This window comes from Triticum aestivum, chromosome 3A (genome assembly GCF_018294505.1).
Source record: "Triticum aestivum cultivar Chinese Spring chromosome 3A, IWGSC CS RefSeq v2.1, whole genome shotgun sequence".
Taxonomy (NCBI): Eukaryota; Viridiplantae; Streptophyta; class Magnoliopsida; order Poales; family Poaceae; genus Triticum; species Triticum aestivum.
Window position 1 is genome coordinate 620,792,849 of NC_057800.1, and position 16,224 is coordinate 620,809,072.

Below are 16,224 nucleotides of genomic sequence, written 5' to 3' on the forward strand. Positions count from 1 at the left end.
TAATGTCAAGTATCATTTCCTTAGACCATGAGATTGTGCAACTCCCAGATACCGTAGGAGTGCTTTGGGTGTGCCAAACGTCACAACGTAACGGGGTGGCTATAAAGGTACACTACAGGTATCTCCGAAAGTGTCTGTTGGGTTGGCACGAATCGAGACTGGGATTTGTCACTCCGTGTAAACGGAGAGGTATCTCTGGGCCCACTCGGTAGGACATCATCATAATGTGCACAATGTGACCAAGGAGTTGATCACGGGATGATGTGTTACGGAATGAGTAAAGAGACTTGCCGGTAACGAGATTGAACAAGGTATCGAGATACCGACGATCGAATCTCGGGCAAGTACAATACCGCTGGACAAAGGGAATTGAATACGGGATTGATTGAATCCTCGACATCGTGGTTCATCCGATGAGATCATCGTGGAACATGTGGGAGCCAACATGGGTATCCAGATCCCGCTGTTGGTTATTGACCGGAGAGTCGTCTCGGTCATGTCTGCGTGTCTCCCGAACCCGTAGGGTCTACACACTTAAGGTTCGATGACGTTAGGGTTGTAGAGATATTAGTATACGGTAACCCGAAAGTTGTTCGGAGTCCCGGATGAGATCCCGGACGTCACGAGGAGTTCCAGAATGGTCCGGAGGTAAAGATTTATATATGGGAAGTCCTATTTTGGCCACCGGAAAATGTTCGGGATTTTTCGGTATTGTACCGGGAAGGTTCTAGAAGGTTTCGGAGTGGGGCCCACCTGCATGGGGGGACCCACATGAACGTGGGTAGTGGGGGCAAGGCCCCACACCCCTGGTCAAGGCGCACCAAGATCCCCCCTTAGAAGGAATAAGATCATATCCCGAAGGGATAAGATCAAGATCCCTAAAAAGGGGGATAACAATCGGTGGGGAAGGGAAATGATGGGATTTCTTTCCCCCACCTTTCCCAACGCCCCAATGGACTTGGAGGGCAAGAAACCAGCCCCTCCACCCCTATATATAGTGGGGAGGCGCATGGGGGCAGCACCCAAGCCCCTGGCGCCTCCCTCTCCCCTCATAACACCTCTCCCTCTCGCTGAGCTTGGCGAAGCCCTGCCGAGATCCCCGCTGCTTCCACCACCACGTCGTCGTGCTGCTGGATCTCCATCAACCTCTCCTTCCCCCTTGCTGGATCAAGAAGGAGGAGACGTCTTCCCCAACCGTACGTGTGTTGAACGCAGAGGTGACGTCCGTTCGGCGCTCGGTCATCGGTGATTTGGATCACGACGAGTACGACTCCATCAACCCCGTTCTCTTGAACGCTTCCGCTCGCGATCTACAAGGGTATGTAGATGCACTCCTCTCTCTCGTTGCTAGATGACTCCATAGATTGATCTTGGTGATGCGTAGAAAATTTTAAAATTCTGCTATGTTCCCCAACAGTGGCATCATGAGCTAGGTCTATGCGTAGTTACTATGCACGAGTAGAACACAAAGTAGTTGTGGGCGTCGATATTGTCAATTTGCTTGCCGTTACTAGTCTTATCTTGATTCGGCGGCATCATGGGATGAAGCGGCCCGGACCAACCTTACACGTACGCTTACGTGAGACCGGTTCCACCGACTGACATGCACTAGTTGCATAAGGTGGCTGGCGGGTGTCTGTCTCTCCCACTTTAGCCGGATCGGATTTGATGAACAGGGTCCTTATGAAGGGTAAATAGAAATTGGCAATTCATGTTGTGGTTTTGGCGTAGGTAAGAAACGTTCTTGCTAGAAACCTATAGCAGCCGCGTAAAAAAACTTGCAACAACAATTAGAGGACGTCTAACTTGTTTTTGCAGCAAGTGTTTTGTGATGTGATATGGCCAAAGGTTGTGATGAATGATGAATGATATATGTGATGTATGAGATTGATCATGTTCTTGTAATAGGAATCACGACTTGCATGTCGATGAGTATGACAACCGGCAGGAGCCATAGGAGTTGTCTTTATTTATTTATGACTTGCGTGTCAGCATAAACGTCATGTAATTACTTTACTTTATTGCTAAAGTGTTAGCCATTGTAGTAGAAGTAATAGATGACGAGACAACTTCAAGAAGACATGATGATGGAGATCATGATGATGGAGATCATGGTGTCATGCCGGTGACAATGATGATCATGGAGCCCCGAAGATGGAGATCAAAAGGAGCAAAATGATATTGGCCATATCATGTCACTATTTGATTGCATGTGATGTTTATCATGTTTTACATCTTATTTGCTTAGAACGATGGTAGCTTAAATAAGATGATCCCTCACTAAAATTTCAAGAAAAGTGTTCCCCCTAACTGTGCACCGTTGCGAAGGTTCGTCGTTTCGAAGCACCACGTGATGATCGGGTGTGATAGATTCTAACGTTCGAATACAACGGGTGTAAGCTAGATTTACACAGCAAAAACACTTAGGTTGACTTGACGAGCCTAGCATGTACAGACATGGCCTCGGAACACGGAAGACCGAAAGGTCGAGCATGAGTCGTATAGAAGATACGATCAACATGAAGATGTTCACCGATGTTGACTAGTCCGTCTCACGTGATGATCGGACACGGCCTAGTTGACTCGGATCATGTTTCACTTAGATGACTAGAGGGATGTCTATCTGAGTGGGAGTTCATTAAATGAACTCAATTATCATGAACATAGTCTAAATTGTCTTTGCAAATATGTTGTAGATAAATAGCTCACGTTGTAGCTCCCTGTTTCAATACGTTCCTAGAGAAAGACCAAGTTGAAAGATATTGTAAGCAATGATGCGGACTAGGTCCGTAGTCCGAGGAGTGTCCTCACTGCTACACAAAAGGCTTACGTCTTTGATGCACCGCTCGATATGTAAACCCCTACAACATCGTCTGTGGATGTTATGAACACCTGACAGACACATCCTGATGACTACTTGATAGTTTAGTGCATCATACTTTACGGCTTAGAATCGGGATTCCAATGACGTTTTGAACGCCACAGAACATATGAGATGTTCCAAGAGCTGAAATTGGGATTTCAGGCTCATGCCCGTGTTGAGAGGTGTGAGACCTCTGACAAGTTCTTTTGCAACAAGATGGAGGAGAATAGCTCAGCTAGTGAGCATGTGCTTAGAATGTCTGGGTGCTACAATCACTTAAATCAAGTGGGAGTTAAACTTCCAGATAAGATAGTGATTGATAGAGTTCTCTAGCCACTATCACTAAGCTACTAGATCTTTGTGATGAACTATGACATGCAAGGGATGGAGTTGATCCCGGAGCTGTTCGCGGTGCTTAAGACCGTAAAGGGTAGAAATCAAGAAGGAGCATCAAGTGTTGATGGTTTAACAAGACCACTGGTTTCAAGAAGGGCAAGGGCTAGAAGGGAAACTTCATGGATGGTAAACCAGTTGCCGCTCCAGTGAAGGAACCCAAGGTTGAACCCAAACCCGAGACTAAGTGCTTCTATTGTAAGGGGAACGGTCACTGGTAGCGGAATTACCCCAAATGCATGGTAGATAATAAGGCTGGCAACTTCAAAGTTTATACGTGTCATTAATGTGTACCTCACTAGTACTCCTGGTAGCACTTGGGTATTGGATACCGGTTCAGTTACTATTATTGGTGACTTGAAGCAAAAGCTACGGACTAAACGGAGACTGGCTGAGGGCGAGGTGACGATGTGTGTTGGAAGTGTTTCCAAAGTTGATGAGATCACCATCGCATGCTCCATCTGCCTTCGAGATTAGTATTGAACCTAGATAAATATTATCAGGTGTCTACGTTGAGCATGAATATGATTAGATCATGTTCATTGCAATACGGTTATTCATTTAAGTTAGAGAATAATGGTTATTCTGCTTACATGAATAATACCTTTCATGGTCATGCACCCTATGTGAATGGTTCATTGAATCTCGATCGTGGTAATACACATGTTCACGCCAAAAGATGTAGAGTTAATAATGATAGTACCACTTTCTTGTGGCACTGCCGCTTAGGTCATATTGGCATAAAGATGCATGAAGAAACTCCATGTCGATGGATGTTTGGAGTCACTTGATTTTGAATCGCTTGACACATGCGAGCCAGGCCTCATGGGCAGGATGACTAAGACCCCGTTTTCAGGTACAATGAAACGGGCAAGTGACTTGTTGGAAATCATACATGCTGATGCGTGTGATCCAATGAGAATTGAAGCGTGCGGTGGATATCGCTATTTTCTCATCTTCACTGATGATTTGAGTAGATATAGGTATATTTACTTAATGAAGCACAAGTCTGAAACGTTTGAAAAGTTCAAGCGATTTCAGAGTGAAGTTAAGAATCATCATAACAAAAAGATCATGTTCCTACGATCTGATCAAAAGGGGATTTTCTGAGTTATGAGTTTGGCAATCACTTAAGACATTGTGGAATTGTTTCACAGTTGAAGCCACCTGGAACACCACAAGGTAATGGTGTGTCCGGACGTCGTAATCGAACCCTATGAGATATGGTGCGATCTATGATGTCTCATGCCAATCTACCGTTTTCATTTTGAGGTTATGCGTTAGAGACAACTGCATTCACTTTAGATAGGACACCATCTAAGTCCGTTGAGACGACGTCGTATGAACATTGGTTTGGCAAGAAACCAAAGTTGTCGTTTCTTAATGTTTGGGGCTGTGATGCTTAAGGCTTCACCCGCAGAAGCTCGAACCCAAAGCGAACAAACACATCTTCATAGGATACCCAAAGGTGACAGTTGGGTATACCTTCTATCTCAGATCCGAGGGCAAATTGTTTGTCGCTAAGAACGGGTCCTTTCTCGAGAAGGAGTTTCTCTCGAAAGAATTGAGTGGGAGGAAGATAGAACTTGATGAGGTTGTTGAACCTTTATTTCAACCAGAGAATGATGCAACACAGAAAGATGTTTTCTGTGGCACCTACGTCTGTTGAATAGGAAGTTAATGATAGTGATCATGAAGCTTCGGATCAAGTTGCTATCGAACCTCGTAGGTCGACAAGGATATGTACTACTCCTAAGTGGTACGGTAATCCTGTCTTAGACATCATGTTGTTAGACAACAATGAACCTACGATCTATGGAGAAGCGATGGTGGGCCTGTATTCCGACAAATGGTTAGAAGCCATGAAATCCGAGATAGGATTCATATATCAGAACAAAGTATGGACTTAGGTGGACTTGCCCGATGATCGGCAAGCCATTGAAATAAATGGATCTTTAAGAAGAAGACGGACGTGGGCGGTAATGTTACCATCTATGAAGCTCGACTTGTGGGAAAGAGTCTTTTCACAAGTTCAAGGAGTTGACTACGATGAGAATTTCTCACCCGTAGCGATGCTTGAGTCTGTCGGAATTATGATAGCATTAGCTGTATTTTTCGATTATGAAATCTTACAGATGGATGTCAAAACAAGTTTTCTTACCAGTTTTTCGTAAGAAAAGTTGTATGTGATACAATAAAGGGTTTTGTCGATCCTAAGGATGCTAAAAGGTATGCTGGCTCCAACGATCCTTCTATGGACTAGAGCAAGCATCTCGGAATCGGAATATATGCTTTGATGGAGTGATCAAAGCTTTTAGGTTCAATGTTTGCTAGAAACTTGTATTTACAAGAAAGTGAGTGGGAGCACTACAACATTTCTGATAAGTATATGTGGATGCCATATTGTTGATTCAAAATGATGTAGAATTTCTGGAAAGCATAAACGGTTGTTTGAAGTGTGTTTTTCAAAGGAAGACCTGGATAAAGCTGCTTACATATTGGGCATCAAGATCTATAGAGATAGATCAAGACGCCTGATGATACTTTCAAAGAATGCACACCTTGACATGTTTTTGAAGGAGTTCAAAATAGATCAGTCAAAGAAGGGGTTCTTACCTGAGTTGTAAGGTATGAAGTTGAGTAAGACTCAAAGCTTGACCACGGCAGAAGAAAGAGGAAGGACGAAGGTCGTCCCCTATGCTTTTGTCATAGGCTCTATACGGTATGCCATGCTGAAGTACCGCACCTGATGTGTGCCTTGCCACATGTCTGGCAAGAGGGTACAAAGGTGATCTAGGAGTAGATCACCAGATAGCGGTCAAAATTATCCTTAGAGGAATAAGGAAATGTTTCTCGGTTATGGAGGTGATAAAGAGTTCGACGTAAAGAGTTACGTCGATGCAAGCTTAACACCTATCCGGATAGCTCTGAGTAGAGATACCGGATACGTATAATGGAGCAACAATTTGGAATAGCTCCAAGTGGAACGTGGTAGCAGCATCTACGATATGACATAAAGTTTTGCAAAATACATAGGGATCTGAATATGGCAAGACCCGTTGACTACAACCTCTCTCACAAGCATAACATGATCAAACCCAGAACTCTTTGAGTGTTTATCACATAGTGATGTGAACTAGATCATTGAGTCTAGTAGACTCTTGGATGTTGGTCACATGGCGATGTGACCTGTAAGTGTTAATCACATGGCGATGTGAACTAGATTATTGACTCTAGTGCAAGTGGGAGACTGTTGGAAATATGCCCTAGAGGCAATAATAAATTGGTTATTATTATATTTCCTTGTTCATGATAATCGTTTATTATCCATGCTAGAATTGTATTGATAGGAAACTCAGATACATGTGTGGATACATAGACAACACCATGTCCCTAGTAAGCCTCTAGTTGACTAGCTCGTTGATCAATAGATGGTTACGGTTTCCTGACCATGGACATTGGATGTCGTTGATAACGGGATCACATCATTAGGAGAATGATGTGATGGACAAGACCCAATCCTAAGCCTAGCACAAAGATCGTGTAGTTCGTATGCTAAAGCTTTTCTAATGTCAAGTATCATTTCCTTAGACCATGAGATTGTGTAACTCCCGGGTACCATAGGAGTGCTTTGGGTGTGCCAAACGTCACAACGTAACTGGGTGGCTATAAAGGTACACTACAGGTATCTCCGAAAGTGTTTGTTGGGTTGGCACGAATCGAGACTGGGATTTGTCACTCCGTGTAAACGGAGAGGTATCTCTGGGCCCACTCGGTAGGACATCATCATAATGTGCACAATGTGACCAAGGAGTTGATCACGGGATGATGTGTTACGGAACGAGTAAAGAGACTTGCTGGTAACGAGATTGAACAAGGTCTCGGGATACCGACGATCGAATCTCGGGCAAGTACAATACCGCTGGACAAAGGGAATTGAATACGGGATTGATTGAATCCTCAACATCGTGGTTCATCCGATGAGATCATCGTGGAACATGTGGGAGCCAACATGGGTATCCAGATCCCGTTGTTGGTTATTGACCAGAGAGTCGTCTCGGTCATGTTTGCGTGTCTCCCGAACCCGTAGGGTCTACACACTTAAGGTTCGGTGACACTAGGGTTGTAGAGATATTAGTATGCGGTAATCGGAAAGTTGTTCGGAGTCCCGGATGAGATCCCGGACGTCATGAGGAGTTTCGGAATGGTCCGGAGGTAAAGATTTATATATGGGAAGTCCTATTTTGGCCACCAAAAATGTTCGGGATTTTTCGGTATTGTACCGGGAAGGTTCTAGAAGGTTTCGTAGTGGGGCCCACCTGCATGGGGGGACCCACATGAACGTGGGTAGTGGGGGCAAGGCCCCACACCCCTGGTCAAGGCGCACCAAGATCCCCCCTTAGAAGGAATAAGATCATATCTCGAAGGGATAAGATCAAGATCCCTAAAAAGGGGGGATAACAATCGGTGGGGAAGGGAAATGATGGGATTTCTTTCCCCCACCTTTGCCAACGCCCCAATGGACTTGGAGGGTAAGAAACCAGCCCCTCCACCCCTATATATAGTGGGGAGGCGCATGGGGGCAGCACCCAAGCCCCTGGCGCCTCCCTCTCCCCTCGTAACACCTCTCCCTCTCACTGAGCTTGGCGAAGCCCTGCCGAGATCCCCGCTGCTTCCACCACCACGTCGTCGTGCTACTGGATCTCCATCAACCTCTCCTTCCCCCTTGCTGGATCAAGAAGGAGGAGACGTTTTCCCCAACCATATGTGTGTTGAACGCGGAGGTGCCGTCCGTTCGGCGCTCGGTCATCGGTGATTTGGATCATGACGAGTACGACTCCATCAACCCCGTTCTCTTGAACGCTTCCGCTCGCGATCTACAAGGATATGTAGATGCACTCCTCTCTCTCGTTGCTAGATCACTCCATAGATTGATCTTGGTGATGCGTAGAAAATTTTAAAATTCTGCTACGTTCCCCAACAATGGCGGCTTATTGCATCGGCTTACTTTTCCTTATATGACATTAGCCCTTACTTAAGCCGCCATTACTCCCCTGTACCATCATCACTTAATTTCACCATTATCATTGAATTGAACCGGCGTGTTGCTTTCTTTTCGGTTCGTCTTTTGAACATCATGCCGTCCAAAGCACCGACTATCTGCAACTGGGTTCCCTCAACAGTGACTGAGGATAATTTGAAGGACTTCTTCTCCATAGGATTTTTGCCAGGGAAGAATGTTATGTCTTACCGTGCACCTGACCCGGACGAGGAACGGCCCAATCCAAAAGATGGTGAAGTCATTGTCTTTTCTGACCACATGAACTGTGGCTTTTCCCCACCCAGCTCAAAGTTCTTCAGAGATGTCCTCCACTTTTTCAAACTCCACCCTCAAGATATCGGCCCCAATTCCATATCCAATATCTGCAACTTCCAAGTTCTCTGTGAGGTGTACCTTCAAGAAGAACCGACTGTGGAACTCTTTAGAGAGTATTTTTATCTGAACCACCAGAACAAGTGCACCAATGGCCCTAGCTTGGAACTTGGAGGTATCTCAATTCAGCATCGACAGGGTGACGTCTTCCCCCCTAATAGTCTTGCCGAGTCATCCCAAGGACTGGAATCAGACTTGGTTCTATTGTCAAGACACTTCACCAGCAAATGAGAAGCCACTGCCGGGTTATCGCGCAGAGCGTCTCGACTCCAAGTTTGCACTCCCTGACAAACTCACTGCCACCGAACGCAAGAAGTTGATTCCATCCATTAAAAGGATTAACGCTTTGTTGGGGAACGACTTAACCGGAGTTGACTTGACCCGTTGCTGGGTTGCGTGGCGGGTCATCCCTCTAAGCCGCCGATCCAAATTGATGTATGAATATGGTGGAGGCTCAGACGACTGTCTTCGTCACAGCTCCGTTCAATTAACTGAAGAAGATATTGTTTCAATGTCAACCCTTCTGGTGAACGGCAAATATGAAGACTACAGTAAAGTCGTGTCAAACCCCTTCTGCAAACTTAACCCGGCGCCAGAGGTAAAGAACCTCTGATCTCTTTCTCTTTGTATTTTTCTCAGCCATTTTAAATACATGCATGACCTTTCATCTTGTTTATTTGTTTATAGGCCAAATCTGATTTCTGGAAAGCCAAGTATGACCACGAAGCCACCAAGAAAGCTAGAGTCGCCGCCATAACCGCCAAGAAGACGACCCGGAGGTCTAAGAAGAAGAAGAAGAGCACCGTTGACCTGTTGAAGCTTGACGATGATACTTCTGAGTCGGAGGTAGCCCTTGACTCCCTTGGCCAGCTTTTTAATAACCTTATTAACACTGGTCATTGCCAGCACGACACGGGGGCCAGTCAGGCCGTGGAAGAAGAGGTAACTATTTCCTCCGACTCAACCCATTTGCCAAGACAGAAACTTCGAGTCGTAACCCGGAAAGTAAGGTTTTCACACCCTTTGGCTTATTTGGACCCTCATTTTCTTTTGAAAAAGCAGCAACATGAAAGCCGCCGTTAGGCCTGGAACAACGATGAACCGCCTTCCGTTCTTCAACAAACTCCTCAAAAACGCCAGAATGAGGTTTATTTCTTCGTCTTTTACTTTCCATTAATGGATCTTCTCCCTTGCATTACTAACTTTATTTTATCTTTGCAGGAGGTGTCTCGCTCTTCTGGCGACTCGCCTCAGACTCAATTCCCGGCCTTTAAGACTGCCCCTGGGTAAGGAAAAAATCATCTTTCCTCCGTGTCTTTCAAACTGCATCTTTATACTAACTGTTTCATAACATCTTCCTTAGTGGCCAAGCCAAGTCCAAGAAGGCCAAGGTGACTAGGCCGGCGGAAGACCCGTCAGTCCTTGCACCTGAACCGGCCATGCCACCTTCTCCCCCTCAAACTGAAGCACCAGAAGACCCGACTGCTAATGCTCAATTAGATCCTCCTGAGCCATCAGCTGACGATACCATCTTTAACCCTTCTACTACCGGACCATCCAGCTCAGCCAACCCGCCATCATCGTCTGTCCAGGATGTTCTGATCACTGGAAGCTGCTTTGTTGAGCCAAGGAATCCCACCGTGTTGGCTCGTCACACCGCTAAACAAGAGGCCCTGGAGAGATTGAAAGTGTGTTTTGATATTTCTCATTACAGCCATCTAAACGCCAATGACATATTGTCCAGCTATCTCAGCCATGTGCACTCCAGCCGTGACTCGGAAATCGAAATGGTCAAGCAGTTGCAGCTGAAGTATGAGGTATGCTCTTCCGGCTTACTTATATTCTGCCAGCCCCCAAGTCTTTAGATTATGATAATACCTGAATGATCTGTAGACTTATAATATAGACTAAAGCTTTACCTTTAGATTTTTCTGAAGTCCAATAGAGTAGAATAAACTTCACCCGTAGTCCCCAAGGGCCGGTTCACTTGATCATAAATGAGCCGGTACTTTAATTTCATAACTGTCTTATGCCGAACCCAACAAATATTGTAATCCGGCTTAATCTTGAGAGACTTTCTGAATATCATGCATTAGCCCCCAAGTGTCAAGTGTTGTTACTTTGTAAGGTACTTGGGACTTGAAATATATTAGAATCATAAAAAATTGTTTTGGCATACATTAGCCCCCAAGTGTCAAGTGGGTTTGTAGTACAAAGTACTTGAGACTTGAATCTTGAACTTTTTAGTTTAAACCTTGACACACCTGTGTATGTTTTGTAGAACGCCTTAGCTGAATTGGGTTCCCAATTGACTAACGCCAAGACCCGGCTAACAGATCAAGAGGAAGAAATCAAGTCTGCTGACTCTAAACTTCAGTTAAGTCTTGCTGAGACAGAAAAACTGAAGACCAACTTGACAGCCAAAAAGAAATCCCGGGCGGAAGAAAAGATACTGCTGACCCAACACGCTGAAAAAGCTGAAGCGGCTCTTGAGGAGGTTACCACTGAACTGACCAGTTTAAAGAACTGTGTGTCTCAAATGGTTTCCACCATCTTTGGTAAGCCATCTATACTGATCTTTTTATACCTTCTTTTGACCCGTAAGATAAACCACCAGCTGACCCCTTGTTTAAAAAATATACACAGGCCCACGAAGCAAGAATCTGAGCCAAGATAATGTGACTAAACTGAAGGCGGTCTATACCTTAGTGGAGCAGTTGTACACTGGCGCTCAGCAAGCACTGGCTGCTATCTCTCCTGCCAATCAAGGACCCAACCGGCTCAGTGATGTCTTGAAAAAATTGTCAATCTTACCCGCCAGGTCCCAAGAAGTCAAACGATCTTGTGCCAGAGCCTTGACTGCACTGAGCCGCTCCAAAGCCTGGGTGCCAGATCTAGACCCGGTGGATGTAGCTAGGGGGTACCCGACTGTAAAGGAAGACGGGTCTCTATTCGAGTAAGATGACTTAATTGCTTGCGTGAGGGGAGTTCGACCTCAGGCTACCATTCTTGGAGATGAAACCAATATTGACAAATATCAGCCGGGTTTTGATTTGGAGAATAAGAAGATGGCGACTCCTTCTTACAAGGTGCAGACCTTATCCTGCCGGTTCGTCAACACACGTTTGCTCCAGAAGTTGATTCGGCTGGCTTGATTGATGATGAATCAGAGTTCATTGCCGTGAACGGCTTTGACTGGTCCAATCCTAGCTTTCAATTGACAGAAGGAGGTGAACCGGCGAGGGAAGAGTGAGAACCATCTTTCTGGGATTTTAAAAGCCTTGTAATAGAATTAGCTTTGAAACACTGCATATTTTTCCTATGCCATCATGCATAAGACGCTGTGTGTGACTCTTTGCTTCCTGATGTCAACATATGTGTCATATTTATGGTTATCTCTGTAATATTTCGGCTCTGTTCCTGTAGAAAAGATGAAAAAACTAGCTTGGCGGTTTAGTACCGAACGGGTCAGAACACCCGGTTTATAACCAATAGTTTATCATAGTAGAAGAAACAGAAAACAGATGCAAAAATAAACAAGGTTGAAACAACCTTCGATTAATACAGAAAACAATTGTTCCTAAATAACAGTCATACCTATATTTTTTACCTCTGGACCACCGGTTTATATGACCTGGGTGATGAGGTTGATGACCCAGTCCTTTTGAGAAGTCAATGCTTTTGTATGCCTGATGACTATCATGTCTTGGCGGCTTATTGTCAAATAGTCAAGCTGGTGAAAAGACCGTGCTGATTGTTTAAAATTGAGACAATAAAAGACCAATAAGACAAATAAGACAAATAACAGTTGGTGAACAATATAAATTAACCTTGTAATTAAAGGTTGGGGGTTTCTGATTCGAATACGATTAGTAAACCGGACCAAAGGGGTTAAGCTAAGATTCGAATACGATCATATAGCCCCCAGTGGCTTTGGCGTTGCGTCGATCAAGAGGGTACCGACAGCTATGTTCTCTTTGGTTCAAGTATGACCTATGTTTAAACAGGAAGCCCCCAAATGACCTTGAGAGGTTTTTAACGACCCTGATTCGAATACGATCCAAGTCGGACCCCAAAAGGGGTTAAGATATGATTCGAATACGATCAAGAAGCCCCCTAGCGAGTTTGGCTTTTGAGCCGATCAAGAGGGTTACGACAGCTATGTTCTCTTTGGTTCGAATACGACCTATGTTTGAACAGGAAGCCCCCAAGTGATCATGAGGTTTACAGCTAGATTCGAATACGATCATAAGCCGGACCAAAAAGGTTAGACTTGATTCAGATATGATCAGCTCCTTAATAGTCATTTTAAACAATGAAAAAGAGTAAAGATATATAATATTTGAAAAGGAAAAGGACAGAGGTCCTGCTTTATTACTTATCATAGTATATACAACGTCAAAGTATGTACATGATGAGAGCCGATGGCTCAGGTGTAGTAGGGCCGAAGTTGAGCAATGTTCCATGGCCGGCGGGTCTCCTCCTTCGACTTACGTGAGTCTTTGTGCTCTCAAACGTCAATGAGGTAATATGACCCGTTGTTTAAGTTCTTGCTAACCACAAAGGGTCCTTCCCAAGGCGGGGATAGCTTGTGTGCATCTGACAGATCCTGGATGAGCCGGAGCACCATGTCACCTTCTTGAAAAGCCCTGGACTTAACCCGGCGGCTGTGATAGCGGCGTAGGTCATGTTGATAAATTGCTGATCGAGCCGCTGCTAAGTCTCTTTCCTCATCTAACAAGTCAAGCGCATCCTGTCTGGCTTGTTCGTTATTAGCTTCAACATAAGCCGCCACACGAGGCGAGTCATGATGAATGTCACTAGGCAGCACTGCTTCCGCTCCATAAACCATGAAGAAGGGTGTATAACCCGTAGATCTGTTAGGGTGGTGTTAATACTCCACAATACCGAGGGTAACTCCTCTACCCAGCAACCCGGCGTCCATTGTAAGGGAACCATGAGCCGGGGATTGAGACCTTTTAAGATTTCCTGATTTGCTCTCTCAGCCTACCCATTAGATTGAGGGTGAGCTACAGAAGAAACATCAAGCCGGATATGCTCACGTTGACAGAATTCCTCCATAGCCCCTTGGGATAAATTAGTGCCATTGTCAGTGATAATGTTGTGTGGAAAACCAAAGCGAAAGATCACCTTTTTCATGAACTGAAACGATGTGGCTACATCACACGTACTCACTGGCTCCGCCTCAACCCACTTTGTGAATTTGTCAACTGCTACTAAAAGATGTGTCTTTTTATCCTTAGACCTTTTGAAAGGTCCAACCATGTCAAGCCCCCAGACCGCAAACAGCCAGGTGATTGGAATCATCCGCAACTCTTGAGCCGACACATGTGCTCGCAGTGCAAATTTTTGACATCCATCACACCTACTGACCAGATGCTCTGCATCAGCATGAGCCGTCAACCAGTAAAAACCATGACGAAAAGCTTTGGCCACAAGATACTTTGACCCAGCGTGATGACCACAATCCCCTTCATGGATCTCAGGAAGTATTTCTTGGCCTTCTTCAGGAGAAACACACCGCTGAAACGCTCCAGAGACGCTGCGATGGTATAACTCTCCGTCAGAAATCATCATTGATTTGGACCGCCGGGTTATCTGTCGGGCCAGGGTCTCATCCTATGGCAACTCGCCCCGGTCATGTAAGCCAAGAACGGTACTGTCCAATCTGGGATGACGTGAAGAGCCACCACCAACTGTGCCTCCGGGTCAGGAACGGCCAAATCTTCCTCTGTAGGTAACTTAACAGACGGGTTATGCAAAACATCCAAAAAGGTATTAGGTGGCACCGGCTTACGCTGAGACCCCAACCGGCTTAGAGCATCTGCCACTTTGTTCTTCCTACGGTCAATGTGTTCCACCTGATAACCTTTAAAATGTCATGCAACAACATCGACTTCACGGCGATAAGCCGCCATGAGAGGGTCCTTGGAATCCCACTTGCCTGACACCTGTTGAGCCACCAAATCTGAATCGCCAAGACACCGGACCCGGCTCAGGCTCATCTCTTTGGCCATTTGAAGACCATGGAGCAAGGCTTCATACTCTGTTGCGTTGTTAGTACAAGGAAACATCAGTCGCAACACATAACAAAACTTGTCACCTCGAGGGGAAGTTAAAACAACTCCAGCCCCCGATCCTTCCAATTGTCTGGACCCATCAAAGTGAATCGTCCAATACGTGTTGTCTGGTTTCTCTTCTGGCATCTGCATCTCTGTCCAGTCATTAATAAAGTCAACCAGCGCTTGAGATTTGATCGTAGTACGTGGCACATACTTCAACCCATGAGACCCAAGTTCAATGGCCCACTTGGCGACTCATCCAGTAGCTTCTCTATTTTGGATGATGTCTCCCAAAGGAGCAGAGCTAACCACAGTGACTGGGTGACCCTGAAAGTAATGTTTGAGCTTCTGGCTTGCCATGAACACCCCATACATGAGCTTCTGCCACTGTGGATATCTCTTTTAGATTCAATTAGCACCTCACTGATGTAGTAAACCGGTCGCTGAACCGGATGTTCCTTGCCAGCCTCCTTGCGTTCCACCACAATTGCCACACTAACAACTTGTGAGTTAGCGGCTACGTATAACAATAGCGGCTCTTTCTCAACTGGAGCAGCAAGAACCGGCGGCTCAGCAAGCTGTTTCTTCAGATCCTCAAAAGCAGAGTTTGCAGCATCGCTCCAAACGAAATCATCCATATTTTTCATCATCTGATACAAAGGCATCGCCTTCTCCCCTAACCGGCTTATGAACCGGCTCAAAGCAGCGATGTGACCCGCCAGCCGTTGAACATCATTGATGCACACCGGTTTGGCTAGGGAGGTGATTGCCTTAATTTTCTCTGGGTTAGCTTCAATACCCCTGTTAGATACCAAAAAACCCAAGAGTTTGCCAGCGGGGACTCCAAAAACACACTTAGCCGGGTTAAGCATCATCTTGTAGACCTGGAGGTTATGAAAGGTCTCCTTCAGATCCGTTACTAAGGTTTCCTCTTTTCTGGACTTCACCACTATATCATCCACATAAGCATGAACATTGCGCCCAATCTGATTGTGAAGGCAATTCTGCATACACTATTGATAAGTCGCCTGGGCACTCTTAAGCCCAAAAGGCATAGACACATAGCAGAAGGCTCCAAACGGAGTGATGAAGGTTGTCTTCTCCTGGTCCTTAACTGCCATCTTGATCTAATGATAACCTGAATAAGCATCCAGAAAACTCAAACGCGCGCAACCCGCCGTAGCATCAATGATCTGATCAATACGAGGGAGAGCATAAGGGTCATCTGGACAATCTTTGTTTAAATCGGTATAATTCACACACATACGCCAGGTGCCGTTCTTCTTGAGTACAAGCACCGGGTTGGCCAACCACTCTGGGTGAAAAACTTCCACAATGAACCCGTCCGCCAAGAGCCGGGCCACCTCTTCTCCAATGGCCTTGCGCCTTTCCTCGTTAAACCGTCGGAGAAACTGCCTGACCGGCTTAAACTTCGAATCAATATTGAGAGT